Source organism: Myxine glutinosa, chromosome 1 (genome assembly GCF_964187855.1).
Source record: "Myxine glutinosa chromosome 1, kmMyxGlut1.1, whole genome shotgun sequence".
In the NCBI taxonomy this organism is placed as follows: Eukaryota; Metazoa; Chordata; class Myxini; order Myxiniformes; family Myxinidae; genus Myxine; species Myxine glutinosa.
Genome location: NC_136261.1, coordinates 369,221,380 through 369,242,275, shown reverse-complemented (window position 1 = coordinate 369,242,275; position 20,896 = coordinate 369,221,380). Strand labels below are relative to the sequence as shown.

Below are 20,896 nucleotides of genomic sequence, written 5' to 3'. Positions count from 1 at the left end.
TGAGCGCCCAGGGGCCCGCAGAGAGGGGCCCTCCCCTTCGAAGTCGGGTAAGGCGCCGGGTTTCGGGCTCGGCTCGCGGGCTCCACAATGAGCCCATTCAAGGTCGCCGCGCCCGCGCGACCGCGACCGCGCGAGTCAATGAGCCGCGAGCCGCGTGCCGTTTTCCTGCACACTCTCGCGTAATGTCCCTTTTGCGAGCACAAATGGCATATAGCGTCTCGTGCCGGACACACGACCCGGGCATGGCGTGGCCCCCCACAGAAAAAGCATGCGGCCCCGCGTAAGGCCTTGGGTCTGGTCGTAACGGCAGCCGTCAGGGCTGGGTCTTCCTCCGGAGCATCCCGGAGTTCCGCGAGCGGATCCGCGTCCTCGGCGGTAGCACTCTCTGGCCGGGCGTGTAGTGTGGTGCCCGCCAAGAGGCGCGTGCGATCATAGGTGTTCGATTGCATCCGCGCTTCAGTGTATACTGTCCCTTGCTCGAGTGCCGTAGCGAAGGTCAGGTCGGTCTTCTCTAAGAGCTTGAGCCTTAGTTCCTGGGAGGAGACCCCCGCAATGAAGGCATCTAAAAGACGATCATCCTGAGCCTGCGCGGGAGTCCGTGGCTCCCTGACACTGTCCAGCAAGAGCTGCCGGAGCTCCTGGGCGTAGTGGTCCATCGCCTCGTTGGGTTGCTGACGTCGCGTTTGCAGCAAATATCGTGCATACACCGGGCTTTTTTCCTTTATGTACAGCCGTTTAAGCTCCGCGATGGAGAGGTCATACGTCGCGCATTGAGCGATAGAGTTGTACACCCGGTAGTCGATTTTTGAATGTAGTGTTGCTAGCTTCGCGGCAGCCGTCGGCGCGGTCTCAGGCTCATCAAAAAGATTCTCCAATGTTCTGAGCCAGTGCTTCAGTTGCAAGCCACCATCCGGGGCTTGCGGGTCGGCGCAGAATACGGAAACCGTCAGCGTCTTGTTGCCAGCCATGTCGGTAGATCTTAAATGCAATTAAGTGTTGTGGAAAACCAATCAGGTCCACACAACTTTAGTCCAACGGGTGGTTTAATTGCATTTAGATCATGACATCATCCTGTAAAGTAGGAAATACAATAAGTATACGATGTGACATCACATGGGACCAATTCATAACATTCAATGCAAGCAAGCTGGATATTCTATGCAGGCGTACCGTTAGCGAGTCTACTAGATGTAACGTGTCACAGGAGAAGTCTCGGAGCTCCGTCCGCAGCAGCGGGTCTTATAGTCACGCCCCTAGTGGTGTCAACGAGCAGCGAGCATCACCCCGGGTTCAGTACGAATACGATTTCACTACAGGGCGTGCCCACCCATCGTCATCGAGGGCGGAGTCAGAGGGCCTGTGCCCACCAATCAGGGCCGAGGTGAGCACACCGATGGGCGTGTCCAGAAAGCCGGCGGCTTGATCGCCGGAGGCGCTATAAAGAGCGTGCGCAGCAAGAAGCAAGAGAGTTGGTTGGTTGTGGTTGAAGAGAGTCGGTGGTGAGGAGTGGTTGAAGGACGTTGTCGAGTTGGGTCGTGAGTTGGGTTGTCGATGGTGAGGAGTTGTTGGAGAGTGAGATCGTCCAGGGAAGCAAAAGCCTGCTATTCGTCACCTTGCTCGCCAAAGTTGGACCAAAGAGGAGTTAAGCAAGAAGCCTGGAAAAAGCGCGCGACGTCTACAGCAGCAGCAGCAGCAGCGGCGGCCACAGCAGCAACAACAGCGCTGGGGGCCTGGACGGCGGTTTTGAGCAGGGCCGCGAAGGAACGGCGGCTACTAAACGCGCAGATCGTGCTGCAGGACCCCCTTGGACCCCACTCTCCCTCCAGCCATCCACCTCCCGCCTTTCCATCCTTTTGGTGTACATGAGTTTGTTCTGTTTGTTCTGTCCTGGGTTTAATTAAGACAGTAGGTAAGCTCGCGATTCACTGTGTCTCTAAAATCTTCTGTATATTATTTTCTTATCTTTCCTTCTTCCTTGGTTATTTTGAGCATGTAAATAGGAGGAATAAATTTAGTAGCATTTCAAACCGTTCTGTCTTCTGCTTCTTCTTCTTCGCATCCGTCGTCTTTGTCTTTTCCCGATTGAATATCTATGGCGCGATCCGGCCAACGTTCGGGAATCGGGTTAGTCAGGGTAACTGTACGGTCGCAGTGCCATCCGCTTGGCCAAGCAACATCTTGTCCGCGGTCCGTAACAATATATATACTGTATGTATATATATATATATATATATATATATATATATATATATATATATATATATATATATATATATATATATATACAGACTTGGCATTTAATATGGAATTTTTTTTTTGTGGGGGTGAACTTACTTTTCAAGATGGCTTAGAACCAAAAGTTCATTGGAATTATGTTGAAATTATTCGAGATTTTGTTAATGTGACATTTAAAAGAAACAAAAACCATATTTGACATTTTGAAGCAAATAAATTGATCCTCGAAAGTGATGTAAACTGATATCGAACTCAATTCACGGACAGTACTGTGTTAAACTTCTGTACGTTTTCCAGAAGTATCTCTTTATTTTGCACATTAACCAAAAAATGTTTCAACAAAAACAAAAGCTAAATTATGACTGGGATTACGGACAGTAAAATTACAGTTCAGTACTTCATGTAACACCCACACGCATTCAGGAGAGCACGTACACATTGAGGCATGCTGTTCACGAGATTTGCCAAGGTTTGGAGAGGAATCGCTTGCCATGCAGTGACAATAGTCTGCTGCAATTCACGCACAGAGGTCAGCTGCTGGTCCAAGTTGTCGATTTGATGCGTTAATTCTGCCCACAAGTTCTCTATCGGATTCATATCCAGGGACATGGCAGGCCACTCCATATGCTCTACACCACGTTCAGCAAGAAAGTGTTGGATCATGCGAGCACGATGAGGCCGTGCATTGTCATCTTGGAAGACAAAGTTTCCTCGAAAGGCTGCACGAGCAAATGGAAGCAATGTTTCTTCCAGAATGACCCTGTACTTGAAGTGGTTCAGGTTTCCATTCAGAACAACCAGGTCAGTTTTGCCCCCTGCATGAAAAGCAGCCCAAACGGTCACCCACCACCTCCAGCTTGGACTCTTGGCACTATACAATCTTCGTTGTGGGCTTCATGCACTTGTCTGCGCACTCGGACGCGGCCTCTTGACGATAGACCAGAAATCTAGATTCCTCACTGAAGGTCACGTGATTCCAGTGTCCTGGCTGCCATTGACGGTGCTCTCTGGCCCACTGCAATCAGCGCTGGCTGTGTTGTCTGGTCAGGCGTGGCTTTCTCAGGGGACGCCTGGCACGATAGCCTGCTTGAACCAGTCGTTGGTTGACTCGCCTTCTGGATACAGGCACATTTGTCAGTTGATGCCACTCAGCCCTATGCCGATTAGCTGACTTGGTACGGCCATTGCAGACTAACCGGTGCAGCTGGCGATCATCTCTCCTTGTGGTTCTGCGTGGACGTCCTGGCCTCGCTATTGGAGTAGGCACACCCCTCTGAGCATTTCGTTTCAGGATCTTTGACACCTGACCTTGAGTGATGCCATACTGCTGAGCAATAGCACGCTGTTTCATGCCAGAATTTCGTAAAGCCACCACTCCATTACAAACAGCATTGTCAAGTTGACGGACCATCTCCAGAGGAAGCGGCAATTACTTTTGTAGATGTGCAGCAGTTGTTTTCCACTAATACAGAACGCAACAACCCTTGTATACCCGATTGTGAAGCCAATCGTCAAATGTACCTGTCCTTACATTTTGTCACGCCACCTGTGATATAATCCTGTTGTTGACTTCTTGCTGCGAAAGACATTCAGTGACATGGTTCTTTCAACAAAGACATCACCGAAGGGTAAAAAAAACTCACCAGATTGATATACTGAGTTTAGAAAGTAAACCCGTCAAGAAAAAAATTAATATTCCATATTAAATGCCAAGTCTGTATGTATATATATATATATATATATATATATATATATATATTTTGTATATCTATATTATATTCTTCGTCGGTGATTCTGTCTGTCTGTCTGTGATACGTCTGTCCAGGGGAGGGGCTACACCCAGTCTGGGAGGGCTTCAAAAATAAATATCCACCTTTTTTTTTTACTCACATAGTTTTGAGGCCTCTTTTGTTAGGCCAGTGGTGTCTTTCTCTATCACAGTTTTATTTCAACTCTAATTCGATATCTCATTTCATTTTTCACAGTCGCTAACATGGTTTTTGACTCGGTTGAAAAAAAAAACGAGAAGAAAATTTGATGAAAGTTACCGTTTATTGAACGAAATGCATTTTCAAAGGCCTGTAACATCTTACGATAAATTCACCAAATGTCTGTCTGTCTGTCCGTCCATTCGAAGGTACCGCAAAAACGGCTCAACCGATCGCAACGATATTTTGGGTGGGTATTCCTGGGACCCCCTGGAGTAAAATAGGCTATATTTATTTTCCAAGTTTTCCAGGTTTTCCAATTTTCCAGTTTTTCCAAACACGATGGAATAATATTTACCGATATTAACACTGATGGCCACATCCTTTTATTGAAATTCTACAAATACTGTTTAGATTTTGATAAGAATGACGAACCTGCAGCAAATCCGGAAGTGGACAGATGACGGCAATGCGCGGGTTTGATAATATCCCAATACAACCGTCATTGAATCGTAATGTTAAATCGTTAAACATTAATCGTGTTAATCGTTTTGTTAAAGTATCAATTGATGATTGGAATTGAGTGAATACAATTACGATTTTGAATTCGTAATTGTATTCACCCAACATTCATTCACCCAAGTCCCTGGTGTTGGGCTAGCGGCTAGGGTGCCAGCTTAGAATACCTGGGATCCTGGGTTCGAATCCCGGTCGATCGCTGAATTAACGGCAGGGGGGTTGACTCAGCCTGTTCATCCTTCTGAGGTCGGCTAATTGAGTACCAGTTCACTGGTAATTCCCTGCATGTCGTAAAAGGTGACAAAAAGGGTTGGCGGCAGGAAGGGCATCCGGCCGTAAAACATTGCTTCAAAAAGGAGACCAAAAAACAACAACAACCACGGTCCCCGAAAAAGGCCAACCCCCGCTTTGCGGGGAAAAATGGCCTCTAAAGGTGGTTTTTTTTTTATTCACCCAACCTACAGAACTTCACATCAGGATTGAAATATTTATTGATGTTACTTATGTTGTTATAAGTTTATTTTTTATATTAATGTTATTTAATTTGTGATGAGAATTATGCTGTTTGGAATGAAAAAAGAGATATCGAGTACAAGTGAATGACGGAATGCCGTGACAGTTTCTACTTTCTAAACGTGAATTCGCAGATCGCCATATGCAGATTCGCCATTCACTGGGAATGGAACACACGTACCTGTTTGTTTGCAAACGGGTACGTTTTTCATGGAAGTCCTTCACGAACTTGCTGTCAATGTCTGACGTGCGACTGAAGGTGCTGCAGTAATGTGGAATTTATTGGTTTCATGCTTTAGCATTCGCCGTTTCTGCATTGTCGGTTGGCTTTTGGCCTCCCACCCGTGCGTAGCATGGGTACCTCACTCGTGCATATAATACAAAATGGGAGAGTCTCTTGGTGAGGTTACCTTACTTAGTTCTTATTTTAATTGAAAAGTGGATTCAATGTTTATCAGAATTGTGCTAGCTGAAGTAATTCAATGTTAGTAGTGTGTGTATGTATATTTATTTTATTTTATTGTTATTTCATAGTTTAACTCCATTACCTCATTATTTTTTTTACCAATTTATGATTTTTTTAGAATGATCCGTTTATTTCTGTCTTATTTTCTTCTTTTTTATTGATGTGATTCATATGCAATTCGACATGTTGTTGTGATCTGTGGAATCGAATAAAAAATTATTATTATTATTATTATTATTGTTAATATTATTATTAAACCCTCCAACAAGGTATAGATTTGAATAGTGAGGTGACATCGTTGGAACTCTGACAGGACACACCTGTGGTTACCGATCTACTGATGTAGACCCACAGGTGTGGTTGTGGACCCACTGTTTGGGAAGGTTTTGTGAGCCGGGCGGTCATAAAAATCTATCAATTTTTGACAAATTAATAAATTTCATATTTTAGGCAAACAACTATTTTAAAGTTTCCAATGAAGATGAAGTTACGTCGAAGGTGTCGTAAAAGTAAAAGTATTTACAATAAATGTTCATATAAAATACTTTAGGAACAGGAATTACTGTTTCATAAATGATTCAATATTTGAAGAACAGACATGAAAAATCGGTGTCTATGTGTTTATGAACTGTACATGTTTATTGCCAGTATAAACTCGAATAAAGCTCGAGTAAAACGAGTGTTTATTTACGTCTGTAGGATGTCTAACAAATAAAGATGATATCAGCACACCTGACACTCGGCCCAGGCTTCAGACTTTGGCATGATCATGTGGCTGTACCGTCAAAAACTGTTCCAACCCGTCATTTTTTGCCGGATTTATACTGGTTATAAAATAAAAATTATGATATAGTTAGCAAGACTTGCACTCATGTGAGTATCTTGTTAACCGCACTTTCGTTAAAACGCACTTTCGTCAACCGTACTTTCATTAACCGCACTTTCGTCAACCCACACTTTCATTAACCCGCACTTTCGTTAACCTGCACTTTCATCAACCGCACTTCCCACACATTAACTGCACATTAACCGCTCTTGAATCTGTGATCTCAAAATCATGACCTGTGTGTTTATATATTGTTACGGATTCGTCACTTCCGTTGTTGTGGTTCTCATCCACTGTAAATATTTTTGGTTCCATGTACTAGTATTGTTATCGTTTAAGTGAATTGGAGATAACTGTTTTCAAAAGGTAAAAAAAATTAATGTTTTGAAAAGAAACCGGAAACCGGATCGGGACCCGGACGAGGAAGAAGAAGAGGGAGAAGAAGAGGAAAAAGAGGCGGAGCAAGTGAGGTCGGAGAAGGAGCCGAGCTGCTTGGAGGTCTGGAGCAAATGCTGGCGAACGGGGGTCACAAACGAACTTTGGGGTTTCCTGGGAAAGGGATTCCTGCGACAGAGTTGTTATCGCTGTGACAGATAAACCTGCGTGACAGGTTTTGTGGTTGATTCCGAAGAGAATCGTTGGAGTGCCGTTACGTCTTGAGTATGGGCCGTTGGCTGTTTTTCCTCGCACTGGATTTCGCATCGCTCTAGGCTCTTCATCTTGCTTCAACTATTTCACCGCATCCAGACGTTATCCTGGTGTGTGTGTGTAATGTGGATTTTGAGTGTGAATTTGCGGTTCGCCGATTGGGAGGCGTTGAACGTCCATACCCGAAGGTGTGATTTCCCAACCGTCTCTTGAGGACATTTTTGCCTATCTTTGGCAGTGTGTCTGTCAAACGAGCGAGATTCTGGTCTCGATACAACATCGTTCTGACGATCACTGGAGCATGGATCGACTTTGGTTTGAAGCTGGGACAGAGACATTGGGAATGTTATTTTCGCTCACTTGGAGCACAGTGAGTTATGAATGAATGAATGATCGTTTTAAGGCCATTTTACCCACTAGAGCGGGGGTTAGCCTTGCGGGCCCCATGACAATCATGGTTCCCTGTTTGAGGCAATGTTTTTATGGCCGGATGCCCTTCCTGACGCCAACCCTTGGTCGCCTCTTACGATGCGCAGGGATACGGTGTACCTATTCTAAACCGGGGTACACACCGGGATCATTCATCCCAGCAAGCTGGTACTCAATTTGCCGACCTCGGAAGGATGACAGGCTGAGTCAACCCCCCTGGCATTAATTCAGCGATCGACCGGGATTCGAACCCAGGATCCTCGGATCCCAAGCTGGCACCCTAACCGCTAAGCCAACACCAGGGATAGCACAGTGAGTTATATTGTACAAAACTCATGGTAACATCATCGGAATGATATATTGGTTGGACAATTGATAAATATTGTTATTGTACTGTTATTCTTGTGTGACCTTAATACAATACTTGTTTGTTGGAAACAATTGGTGTGGTTTCACCATTGATCTTTGACATACAGAATAACACATCTTTCTGCCGTGACTCCTCTCGGGGCTCGGAGGTACACCGTGACCGGGGTTTGGGGAGGAGCACGTAACAATATTCAACATAATTATAAAACAAAATTATAATAAAGTTCGCAAGACTTGTACTAATGTGAGAATCTTGTTAACTGCGCTTTCATTAATCGCTCTTTCCTTTATCACACTTTAGTTAACCGCACTTTCGTTAACCACTCTTGAACCTGTGATCCCAAAATCATGAACTGTGTGTTTATACTCGTATATTCAACATGATTATAAAATAAAAATTATAATATAGTTCGCAAGACTTGTACTAAGTGAGTATCTTGATAACTGCACTTTCATTAACCACACTTTCGTTAACCGCTCTTGAATCTGCGATCTAAAAATCATGACCTGTGTTTATATATTCACCATGATTATAAAATAAAAATTATAACATAGTTATCAAGACTTGTACTAATGTGAGTATCTTGATAACTTAACTTTCATTTACCACACTTTCGTTAACCGCTCTTGAACCTGTGATCCCAAAATCATGAACTGTGTGTTTATACTCGTATATTCAACATGATTATAAAATAGAAATTATGATATAGTTAGCAAGACTTGTACTAATGTGAGTATCTTGATAACTGCACTTTCATTAACCACACTTTTGTTAACCGCTCTTGAATCTGTGATCCCAAAATCATGAAATGTGTGTATATACTCGTACATTCAACATGATGATAAAATAAAAAAAATACAAGTGCAGATACATTCAAAGTACACCGCCCTCATGCCAAATAATTAAATATCCTACAGCGCGGCATTGCCGGGGCACCTCCGGCGCCCGGCAATACCGCAGTGCAGCTCATTGAGGCTGCATTAAGAGGGAGAGGTGTACACTAATTGATTAATTGTATAATTAAAGTCAATAAAAGATTATCACAAAATATTTTCTTAATCAATTGGCTAATAGCATAACTAAACACCTCGTGCTTCATCCGAAGATGTATCTTTTAGAAATTTAATTAAATAAGTCATTAATAAAAAATTAAATAATTAATTGTTTAATCAATAATTAATCAATTAATCAATAAATAATTAATCGATTAAATGATTAATCAATAAATCAAAAATATCCTTGATAGCCACATCACTTGGTCAATGTCATGTCCAAATATTAGCTTCCCAGCTCAAAAGGTGCCTGAGATATTGGCCAAATGAGAAAGAAAATAAATAAATGATTAATAATGAAAATAAATAAATAATAATCATTAAAAAATTAAATTATTAATCAATTCGGTCACAGAACACATAAACCACCACCATTTCATCAGAATCTGTAACTGAAAGTTTTTTTTTTTTGGAATTAATCGAGTAATTAAATAATTCATCGATTAATTGATTAATTGATTAATCAATAAATCAAAAATATCCTTGATAACCACATCACTTGGTCACTCATGTCCAAATATTAGCTTCCGAGCTCAAAAGGTGCTTGAGATATTGGCCAAATGAGAAAGAAAATAAATTAATGATTAAAATAATGAAAATAAATAAATAATAAACATAGAAAAATTAAATTATTAATCAATTCGGTCAGAGAACACATAAACCACCACCATTTCATCAGAATCTGTAACTTTAAAAAAAAAATTTTAGTCATTAATCGAATAATTAAATAATTAATCGATTAATTGATTAATTGATTAATTAATAAATCAAAAAAAGCCTTTGCAGCCAAATCACCTGGTCATTGGCATGTCCAAATATCAGCTTCCTAACTCAAAAGGTGCCTGAGTTAATGGTCAGAAGAGCAAGGAAATTTGATTAATTAAATAAGTACTTAATTAATCGCTAATAATTAAATACCTCCTCAATTAATTGATTATTCAAAAAACAAAAAATATTGTTTTTGACAAAGGACCTGCTCAATACTGCGCCGAAATTTCAGCTTCCTAGCTCAAAGGATGGCTGAGATATCGTCCGGACAAACAAACAAGAAAGCAAGAAAACAAGAAAGAAAAACAAACAAACAAGAAAACAACCAGAGTGAAAACTGAGTTGTCCCTTTCAGCGTGCGTCACTGCCGAGCCCCCTTCGGTGCCCAGCAATGACGATTTGCAATGCCTGGAGATGGCATAGGAAAGGAGCGGTGTACAATAATATTGTTAGCAAGACTTGTACTAATGTGAGTATCTTGATAACTGCACTTTCATTAACTACACTTTCGTTGACCGCTCTTGAATCTGTGATCCCAAAATCATGACCTGTGTGTTTTTTATTCAACATGATTATAAAATAAATATTATAATTACGAAAATTACGATAAACTCACATACTAATGTGAGTATCTTGATAACTGCACTTTCATTAACCGCACTTTAATTAACCACTCTTGAATCTGTGATCCCAAAATCATGACCTGTGTGTTGATACTCGTATATTCAACATGATAATACAATAAAAATTATAATATAGTTAGCAAGACTTGAACTAATGTGAGCATCTTGATAACTGCACTTTCATTAAACGCACTTTAATTAACCACTCTTGAACCTGTGATCCCAAAATCATGACCTGTGTGTTGATACTCGTATATTCAACATGATTATAAAATAAAAATTATAATATAGTTAGCAAGACTTGTACTAATGTGAGCATCTTGATAACTGCACTTTCATTAACCACACTTTCGTTAACCACTCTTGAACCTGTGATCCCAAAATCATGACCTGTGTGTTTATACTCGTATATTCAACATGATTATAAAATAAAAATTATAATATAGTTAGCAAGACTTGTACTAATGTGAGCATCTTGATAACTGCGCTTTCATTAACCGCACTTTCGTTAACCACTCTTGAATCTGTGATCCCAAAATCATGTACTCTGTGTTTATACTCGTATATTCAACATGATTATAAAATAAAAATTATAATATAGTTAGCAAGACTTGTACTAATGTGAGCATCTTGATAACTGCACTTTCATTAACCACACTTTCATTAACCGCACTTTCGTTAACCGCTCTTGAATCTGTGATCCCAAAATCATGTACTCTGTGTTTATACTCGTATATTCAACATGATTATAAAATAAAAATTATAATATAGTTAGCAAGACTTGTACTAATGTGAGCATCTTGATAACTGCACTTTCATTAACCACACTTTCGTTAACCGCACTTTCGTTAACCGCTCTTGAACCACTATCCAAAAATCATGACCTGTGTAACATTTGAACAATAAACAGGTAACCTCAAAAATATTAATAACAACAACCTTGATCCATGTGATCGATCATTAACTTTCGATATCGGAATCAGGACCGAATAGGCTCCAGATTATTAATATAATCAGTCATCAATCAATAAGGACAATTAACGCTCATTTCGGAGGAAATAATTATCTGAACATATTAATAGGGCAGAAAAAAAATCCTAAAATGTCTCTTGTAGGTACACATTGGGATTCTTACCTCCAGAACAGAGTCAAGACGTGCACGGAGCTGACTCCACGTGATGAAGGGTTCCGAAAGAAGAATAGTTTATTGAAGTTTCATCCGCACAAACCCGGGCAGGTTACCAGGTGTTCATTCAGCATCAGCTTTGAAATTGTTGTTACCTGCTCATACCTTTTATATATGTTTCAAAAATATATATAAAAGGATGAATCAATCAATCGCATTAATCAATTTCACTTCGATAAAATATCACTTCGAGATATGCAATCCACAATCCGTACTAATTACACCTGTGAATGTGGACTTGAAGAGCAGGAGAGTCGGTGTTTATAACAGGTAATTCACATCTGAAGGTAATTTCCCTTGAGGTGCCGTGGTGCTGAATCAGCAGGAAATTTTAGGCCTGGGGACTGTGGGACTTTAAGCATGGATGATGGAATCCCAAGGCGAGAAACCAACAAATCTCCCAACACAAAGTGCTTAAAGAGCATGTTTTGTTCTTAACAACTTGTAATTAAAGGTCTTCAAAATTAATATGTCTTCCCTTTCACTCCTTAATTCCATGGGGATGTCACAATTGGCGATAATGATGTTGTGTATGTACAGGTGTTTCAAAACAAGACCGAAAGTCTAACAGCGGCGTAGCCGGGCTTGTTTGATACTTTAGTTGAAGAGGATAGTGTGACCTGGGTGGGGATACCAGTTCGCAAATAATGTACTCGGAAGTATTAAATTATTTTGAAGTACTCGAAGTCTCTAAGGCCCAAGCTGTCTGTCACCATGGAAGTGAAGAGATTGCATTGAGACACTGGTTGATTAGCTCACCTGGAACGAAGTTCAGGGGAGATTATGCGATGGCGCGTCCGTCCGTCCGTCCGTCCGTCCGTCCGTCCGCCCGTCAGTCCGCCCGGATACACTTGAAACTTCTTCTCCGAGACCGCTGAAGGGATTGTGTCCAAATTTGGCACAAATTATATTTGTTGTGTTGTGACGAAGTTTGTTCACGGCATTAAAAAAAATCGGGGTCGAAGGGGGTTTGCCGGGGGTCAAAGTGGATCCAGGTTTGACCCCCAAAATAGGAATTTGCTTTTTCCTCTGAAACTACACACACGATTTCGATGAAACTTGACCACAACCTTCATTTCCCATGATGTACCAATGTTTGTTTACTGCATTTAAAAAAATGGAAGTCTAAGGGGGTCAAAGTGGGTCCACGTTTGCCCCACAAAATAGGTATTTCCTTTTTTCTCAGAAACTACACACACGATTTCGATGAAACTTGATCACAACCTTAATCACTCATGATGTACCGATGTTTGTTCAAGGTATTGGAAAAATTGAGGTCTAAGGGGTTTACCAGGGTTAAAGTGGGTCCAGGTTTGACCCCCCAAAATAGGAATTTCCTTTCTTTTCTGAAACGACACACACTATTTCGATGAAACTTGACCACAACCTTCATCACCCGTGATGTACTGAAGTTTGTTCACGGTATTAACAATGTGCCCCTTTGGGGCTTTACGGGGGTTGCCCCCCACAATAGGTATTTGCTTTCTTCTCAGAAACCACACATGCAATTTCGATGAAACTTGACCACAACCTAAATCACCCATTATGTACCAATGTTTGTTCAAGGCATTAGAAAAATTGGGGTCTTAAGACGTATATGGGGTTTTGGAAGGGGGGTGGGGGTTGCCCCCCAAAATAAGTATGTTTTTCTTTGTTTGTTTAAAGTCTTATGATTATGTTGGTATGATTCTAGATGCTGCCCTGTCTTCTCACAACCATTGAAATTGGTTTGAAATACCTTTAGTCAGTGCAGTATACTGTTTATTCGACCAGGTGAGCGCCAGGGGTATTGCCCCTATGTTTCTAGATGTTGGTCAGTTAGTCAACACTATCAAAGTGACCTCAGCGCCATCCAGACACACACCACTCACTGTGTGTTACGGAATGAGGTGTTTTACAGCAGCCGGAGTGCAAATCCTGGCCCCAACCTCCTTGAGAGAAGACCTCAGACCTCACCTCACCTCGACCTCAGAAGAATGACAGGCTGAGTCAACCTCACCTGGTGTTAATTCAACAGCTGAACGGGATTCAAACAAAGGACCCGAGGATCCCAAGCCCTCCCAAAATCCCAAGCCCTGTGACCCTTAAGCCAACACCAGGTTTCGGATGGTTGGAAGCAGTCATAAGAAATTCTTCAATGTTTGAAGAGCCCTTTATCAAAGTTTTAATTATATGTGATCTGGGGGGCATGCACCACCTCTCTCCCCCCCCCCCCACCCCCCCTCCGTCACCACCCCCTCCCCCATCATATGTCATCACCCTGTTATCATAATTTCAGTTCCCCCCAATCATCAATTGTGATAATTTGCCCCAACAAGGTTTTTTGATGTAATATGTGAATGTTCCCTAAAGGGTGTTTAAAGAAACATTACTAGCAAATCCAAATGGCATTACTTACATTCAACCTTTCAGAAGCGTAATCTTGGGCATAAAACTCATCCAAAATGTAGGATAAATATGTGAGGGACATACATACATACATACATACATACATACATACATACATATATATGTAGCGACCCATGGGTCCCCCAAGCAAGACCAGCATCAGAATCTCCTTGCTCCAGCCGGTGACGTCACCGGCGGGGATCCGCGGCGCCAGAGGGGCTGGTCACGTGACCACCAAGGCGTGCCGCGCGTGCGGGTATAATCAGCTACACCTGTCGATCACGTGACCACCGAAGCACGCCTCGCTTGAGAGGCGTGGCTTTCGGTTTCGGTTTCTGGTTGTGCTTTATAATGCAGCCCGATAAACGGGCTTTTTAGTGTTCCCGAGTTGGTTTTACGAATAAACATCTTCTCGGACGAGTTTGTGCCTTGCCATCCTTTTATCCGTATCATGCTGGAGTCCGGACTCCTTCACATACATACATACATACATACATAACATACATACATACATACATACATACATTTAACATACATACATACATACGTACGTACATACATACATACATACATACATACATTACATACATTACATACATACATACATACATACATACATACATACATACATACATACATACACACATACGTACATACATACGTACATACATACGTACATACATACGTATGTACATACATACATACATACATACATACACACACACATACATACATACACACATACATACATACATACATACATACATACATACATATGTACATACATACATACATACATACACACACACACGGAGAGACAAACGCTGCAAACACAGGAACCAAACATCCAAGCCGTAAAAAAATAGTTTGTTCAATCACGAATTTGCCAGTTCAAAAATCTTCTTTGCGAAATGGAGAAGAGGAAGAAGCGCTAATGTTGGGATTATTCACACAGCAGTTTAAACGGAAACATTTATTATTCTACGACAGTAGAAACCCTGTAGAAGGACACGGAACGAGCATACAAAATTAAACATAAAGTTGTGCTATTTTGCGAAGCAATATAAACATATATAAAACTACACAGAATGAACAAACCAACAACAACAACCACAGCCACAGCATCTTATCTTACTGTAATTCACCAAATGTCCGTCTGTCCGTTCGAAGGAACCGCAAAAACGGCTCAACTGATCGCAACGATATTTTCGGTGGGTAATTCTAGGATCTCCTGGAGTAAAATGGGGTATATTGTTTTCCAAGTTTTCCAATTTTCCAGTTTTTCCAAACACGATGGAATAATATTTACCGATATGAACAGTGATGTGGCTTTTATTTAAATTCAACAAATGCTGTTTAGATTTTGATGAGAATTACGAACCTGCAGCGAATCCGGAAGTGGAAAGATGACCGCAATACGCGGGTTTGATAATATCCCAATACAACCGTCATTTAATCGTCATGTTTCATCGTTAAACGTTAATCGTGTTAATCGTTTTGTTAAAGTATCAATTGATGATTGGAATTGAGTGAATACAATTACGATTTTGAATTCGTAATTGTATTCACCCAACCTTACGGAACTTCACATCAGGATTTAAATATTTGTTTACGTCACGAATGTTGTTAAAAGTTTATTTTTTATATTAATGTTATTTAATTTGTGATTGGAGTTATGCTGTTTGTTAATGAAAAAAAGAGATATCGAGTTCAAGTGAATGATAGAATGCCGTGATGGTTTCTACTTTCTAAACGTGAAATTCGCGGATCGCCATATGCAGATTCGCCATGGACTGGGTGCAGAACAAACGTACCTGTTTGTTTGTGTACGGGTACGTTTTTCGTGGAAGTCCTTCACAAACTTGCTGTCCATGTCTTATATGCGACTGAAGGTGCTTCATTAATGTGGAATTTATTGGTTTCATGCTTTAGCATTCGCCGTTTCTGCATTGTTTGTTGGCTTCTGGCCCCCCACCCTGTGTAGCACGGGTACTTCGCTCGTGATAACAATCGAGTGTTAAAAAAGATGCTTATTTTCATTTGTTTTCCTTGATGTGTTTCACGCGTTTTGTTTGTGTTTCACACTGAATGGAAAACGTAAAGGTAGAACATGCAGATTGTGATACAGGACAGGTTCAACGATATGGCCGGCCTGAACGGCAAAGGAATCAAAATGGCGGTGTGTGGAGTCAGCCGTCATACCGCCGTAATGACATGACATCACCCCTGTAATGTGACCAGATCCTCAGCTCTGATTGGTGTACGTTTGAGGAGACAGACATACATACACACACACATACATACACACATACATACATACAGACATACATACATACATACATACATACATATGGACAGACAAACACTCTTCTAGACGGCTTTGCCCTGTGGGCTACACCATAAAAATGTCGACTATTTGAGCAGCCTGATGTTCTGTCGTTTCTATTCCCTTCTCTCTTGGTGGTCGTACACCATTTCTAAGAAGTAGTCAGTAGGATCCTACACCAACTATGGTGTTCACAGTGGAAGAAAAACTGAAAATCGTCTTCAGTTGTCCTATAATAGCCGCTAAAAAGTGTCTTGGGAGTCTAATATGTCGTTGGTGCTCTCAATTGGGTCTTAAAGGTCTGAAGTGTATTTAGGGTATCAAGGGTATTTGGGGTCTAAAGGATCTTAAAGGGACTTAAAGGGTCTTGGGGGTCTTAAGGGTGTACATGGTATGCAGGGTCTTTGGGGTCTAAAGCATCATCGGGGTCTTCAGATTATTTGGGGTTCTTCATCGCTTGTTCCGCTTACCGAGCGGCTTGTAAAGCTTGATACGGAACGACTGGCTTAGAAAGCGATAGCAAGCAGCTGGTTAACGGAACACACCGCTGCTGATCTTATACTGTTTGTGGGGTTCGAACATTGTCAGATGTTAAAATTTCACCAATTCAATCACCATTAATACAAAACCTTATAACGGGGATGAGGAGGGGGGCAATTTAAAATGCACTGCCAGGAACCTCCGCCAACCCCACCCCTCCATGACCATTTGTGTTGTTTTGTTGAGATGGGATAAACGCTTCATGTTAATTGGAAGCCCCACCATTAGTGGGAGGTCACACCTTGGTGGGCGGTTCCACGAAAAAGACAAAAACAGTGTTGAGCTTTTCCATCGACTCGACAAGCTCGAGTGAAACCGGAAACATCACAAGGATTCAAGTTTATTTGGTGTTAAATCGAGTTTATTTGGTGAGTTAAATCAAGTTTATTTGGTGAGTTAAATCAAGTTTATTTGGTGAGTTAAATCAAGTTTATTTGGTGAGTTAAATCAAGTTTATTTGGTGAGTTAAATCGAGTTTATTTGGTGAGTTAAATCGAGTTTATTTGGTGAGTTAAATCGAGTTTATTTGGTGAGTTAAATCGAGTTTATTTGGTGAGTTAAATCGAGTTTATTTGGTGAGTTAAATCGAGTTTATTTGGTGAGTTAAATCAAGTTTATTTGGTGAGTTAGTTTATTTGGTAAGTCAAATCAAGTTTATTTGGTGAGTTAAATCGTGTTTATTTGGTGAGTTAAATCAAGTTTATTTGGTGAGTTAAATCGAGTTTATTTGGTGAGTTAAATCGTGTTTATTTGGTGAGTTAAATCAAGTTTATTTGGTGAGTTAAATCGAGTTTATTTGGTGAGTTAAATCGAGTTTATTTGGTGAGTTAAATCAAGTTTATTTGGTGAGTTAAATCAAGTTTATTTGGTGAGTTAAATCGAGTTTATTTGGTGAGTTAAATCGAGTTTATTTGGTGAGTTAAATCAAGTTTATTTGGTGAGTTAGTTTATTTGGTGAGTTAAATCGAGTTTATTTGGTGAGTTAAATCAAGTTTATTTGGTGAGTTATATCGAGTTTATTTGGTGTTAAATCGAGTTTATTTGCTGAGTTAGTTTATTTGGTGAGTTAAATCAAGTTTATTTGGTGATTTAATCAAGTTTATTTGGTGAGTTAAAGCGAGTTTATTTGGTGAGTAAAGTTGAAAACATATTATTTTGCAGAGACGTCATTGTTATTAATCCCAATTTTGTGGAGAACTTCTTCCTTGCAGTAAGTGTATCCACCCTGAGAAGGTAATGACGTCGTTCTCGGAACGTTGTTCACTTCCCCGAATGACGTCACTGCGTTAACGAATGACGTCACTTCGTTAACGTATGACGTCACTTCGTTAACGTATGACGTCACTGAATAAGGCGTTCACTTCCTGGACCGGTTCCGTAACCACAGGAAAGTTTATCCGGTTATAGATTTTATTCCTTTGAAGGACGAAAACGTTTTGTTTCTTCCTTTGTACATCTTTTGTCTTTGTTGGTGAAGCCTCAGCCTTCAGTACACACCTGATAGTGATACGGTGAGTCCGATGCACACGCACACCAACAACGCACCACGAACACCGACCACGCACTTGTGTGTAGAACAGGTAATGTACCTATTTTTATCATGTTACCAGGTAAGTCAAAGAATGCAGACTGAGACTAGAACGGCATTCAGGAGAGAGCACGTACCTCCACCTGGTTAGCCATATCACTCAATGGTGAAGAATCACTGGATAAATCAAATAATTCTCATATCCAAATCCATATTCAGATCTTCACCAAAATCGAATCTGTTTGTCCTTGTCAGACACCCAACCTGTCCACCAAGTTTCGTACAAATCCGTCCACAACTTTTTGAGATATCGTGCTATATATGTGGGGTTTTTTTTCTTTCTCGATCTCTCTGTGGACATGGTGAAGAATCATGAAAAAGTTCCCAGATCCGGATCCGGAATTCAAATCTTCACCAAAATTGAATTACCTCTTCCTTGTCACGTACCCAACCTGCTCACCAAATTCCATCCAAATCAGTCCACAACTTTTTGAGATGTCGTGTTCACAAATACCTTCGGTGGTGGAGGTAATGGAGGAGGCACCAAGGGTTTTATAAGGAAAGATAAAGACTGTTTTCATCTTTTCCTTATCAACTGCATGAACTGTTTTTATTATTATTATTGTATACACAGTCGAGGCTCGTGTAAGAGCTAGTACGAGTACTCTGAACGGATCCGACCGCATCAGGACAAAAGGGACAGGAGAGAGAGGTAAGGGGGGAACCGCAAACAGCTGAGTTGAGGGAAAAAATGGAGGGAGACTTGGACAAACAATAGGGTGGTGGGAATGGGGGATAGGAGAGTATGCACAGGGTGGACAATATGGATAAAAGAGGGAAATTTGGAAGGACGAGGGATTGGGGTGTAGAGGCGGTCATTCAGGGTAGAAAAGTTAATGGTTTTGGAATGGGGGGATGATCTGAGGTGGTGGTGAACGGTTGTTGGGGAATAAGATTGAAGAGGATGTGGGAGTTTGTTCCACAGGTGGTGGGGGGGGGGGGGGGGGGAGAAAGGAGGGGAGTGGGGGGGGGTATAGGGAGGGGAGGGGGGGGTATAGGGAGGGGAGGGGGGGGGGGGGAGAAGAGGAACAAATGAGTGGAGGTGAGCAGTGATCCTGGATTTCGGTTGTTTCACCAGAAGGGGGTTGGTGGTGGACCATGTGAGACGTGCAGAAACCTGGGAAGGGGGTTGGAGGTGGGAAAAAGCACATATAGAGCACAAGGTGCAAGACCAGAACCGAGGCGGTAGAAGAGAGAGAGACCCCCGATCTGTCTGCAATGTCGGAGTGATAACCCCAAAGACTCCGCTTAATTGTAGGAGATTCCAGTAATCTTATAGGTCTTGGTTTCCATGGCGACAAGCTGAGAAAGGTGTGATGCAGAGGAGCCAGCCCAGAGGGGAGCACAATACTCCATGAAGCTGCGGATGAAGGCCTTGAGGTGGATCGGAGTTCAGGTGTGCCAAGGAAGGACTTTGAACGACAGAGAATGTTCATTTAGCGGCTGGTTTTGGAGGCCGACTTTGAAATGTGATTTGCCCAAGAAAGATCCTGATAGTGAGACACAGGACTTTGAATAATTGAACTTCCTCCAGATGATTGTTAAGAAAGTAGATCGGAGGGTTTGACAGATTGTAGAGAGAGAGAGAGATAGATAGATAGATAGAGATAGATAGATATAGACAGATAGATATAGAGAGATAGATATAGACAGATAGATATAGACAGATAGATATAGACAGATAGATATAGACAGATAGATATAGAGAGATAGATATAGACAGATAGATATAGACAGATAGATATAGACAGATAGATATAGACAGATAGATATAGAGAGATATATATAGAGAGATAGATAGATATAGACAAATAGATAGATATAGAGAGATAGATAGATATAGAGAGATAGATAGATATAGAGAGATAGATAGATATAGAGAGATAGATAGATATAGAGAGATAGATAGATATAGAGAGATAGATAGATATAGAGAGATAGATAGATATAGAGAGATAGATAGATATAGAGAGATAGATAGATATAGAGAGATAGATAGATATAGAGAGATAGATATAGAGAGATAGATATAGAGAGATAGATATAGAGAGATAGATATAGAGAGATAGATAGAGAGAGATAGATATAGGGAGATAGATATAGAGAGATAGATATAGACAGATAGATATAGACAGATAGATATAGACAGATAGATATAGACAGATAGATATAGACAGATAGATATAGAGAGATAGATATAGAGAGATAGATAGATATAGACAAATAGATAGATATAGACAAATAGATAGATATAGAGAGATAGATATATATAGAGAGATAGATAGATATAGAGAGATAGATAGATATAGAGAGATAGATAGATATAGAGAGATAGATAGATATAGAGAGATAGATAGATATAGAGAGATAGATAGATAGATATAGAGAGATAGATAGATATAGAGAGATAGATAGATATAGAGAGATAGATAGATAGATATAGAGAGATAGATAGATATAGAGAGATAGATAGATATAGAGAGATAGATAG

General features: G+C 40.9%; 2 protein-coding genes across 6 annotated transcripts in view; one reads left to right on the top strand and one right to left on the bottom strand.

The window, feature by feature from the left end:
* The window catches only part of LOC137414956 (E3 ubiquitin/ISG15 ligase TRIM25-like), a 1,058,494-nt gene that overhangs the window by 365,036 nt on the left and 672,562 nt on the right, over positions 1-20,896 (bottom strand). The window lies entirely within an intron of this gene.
* Positions 17,146-20,896, top strand: part of LOC137417051 (E3 ubiquitin-protein ligase TRIM11-like) — a 150,100-nt gene continuing 146,349 nt past the window's right edge. For 2 of the 5 annotated variants that reach the window (XM_078770106.1, XM_078770115.1), the window contains exon 1: positions 18,161-18,328. The gene's annotated coding sequence lies outside the window, so the exon portion shown is untranslated. Of the gene's footprint in view, positions 17,165-18,160; positions 18,329-20,896 lie in introns of those variants that run through there. The other 3 variants (XM_078770113.1, XM_078770107.1, XM_078770108.1) reach the window with 2 other exon arrangements.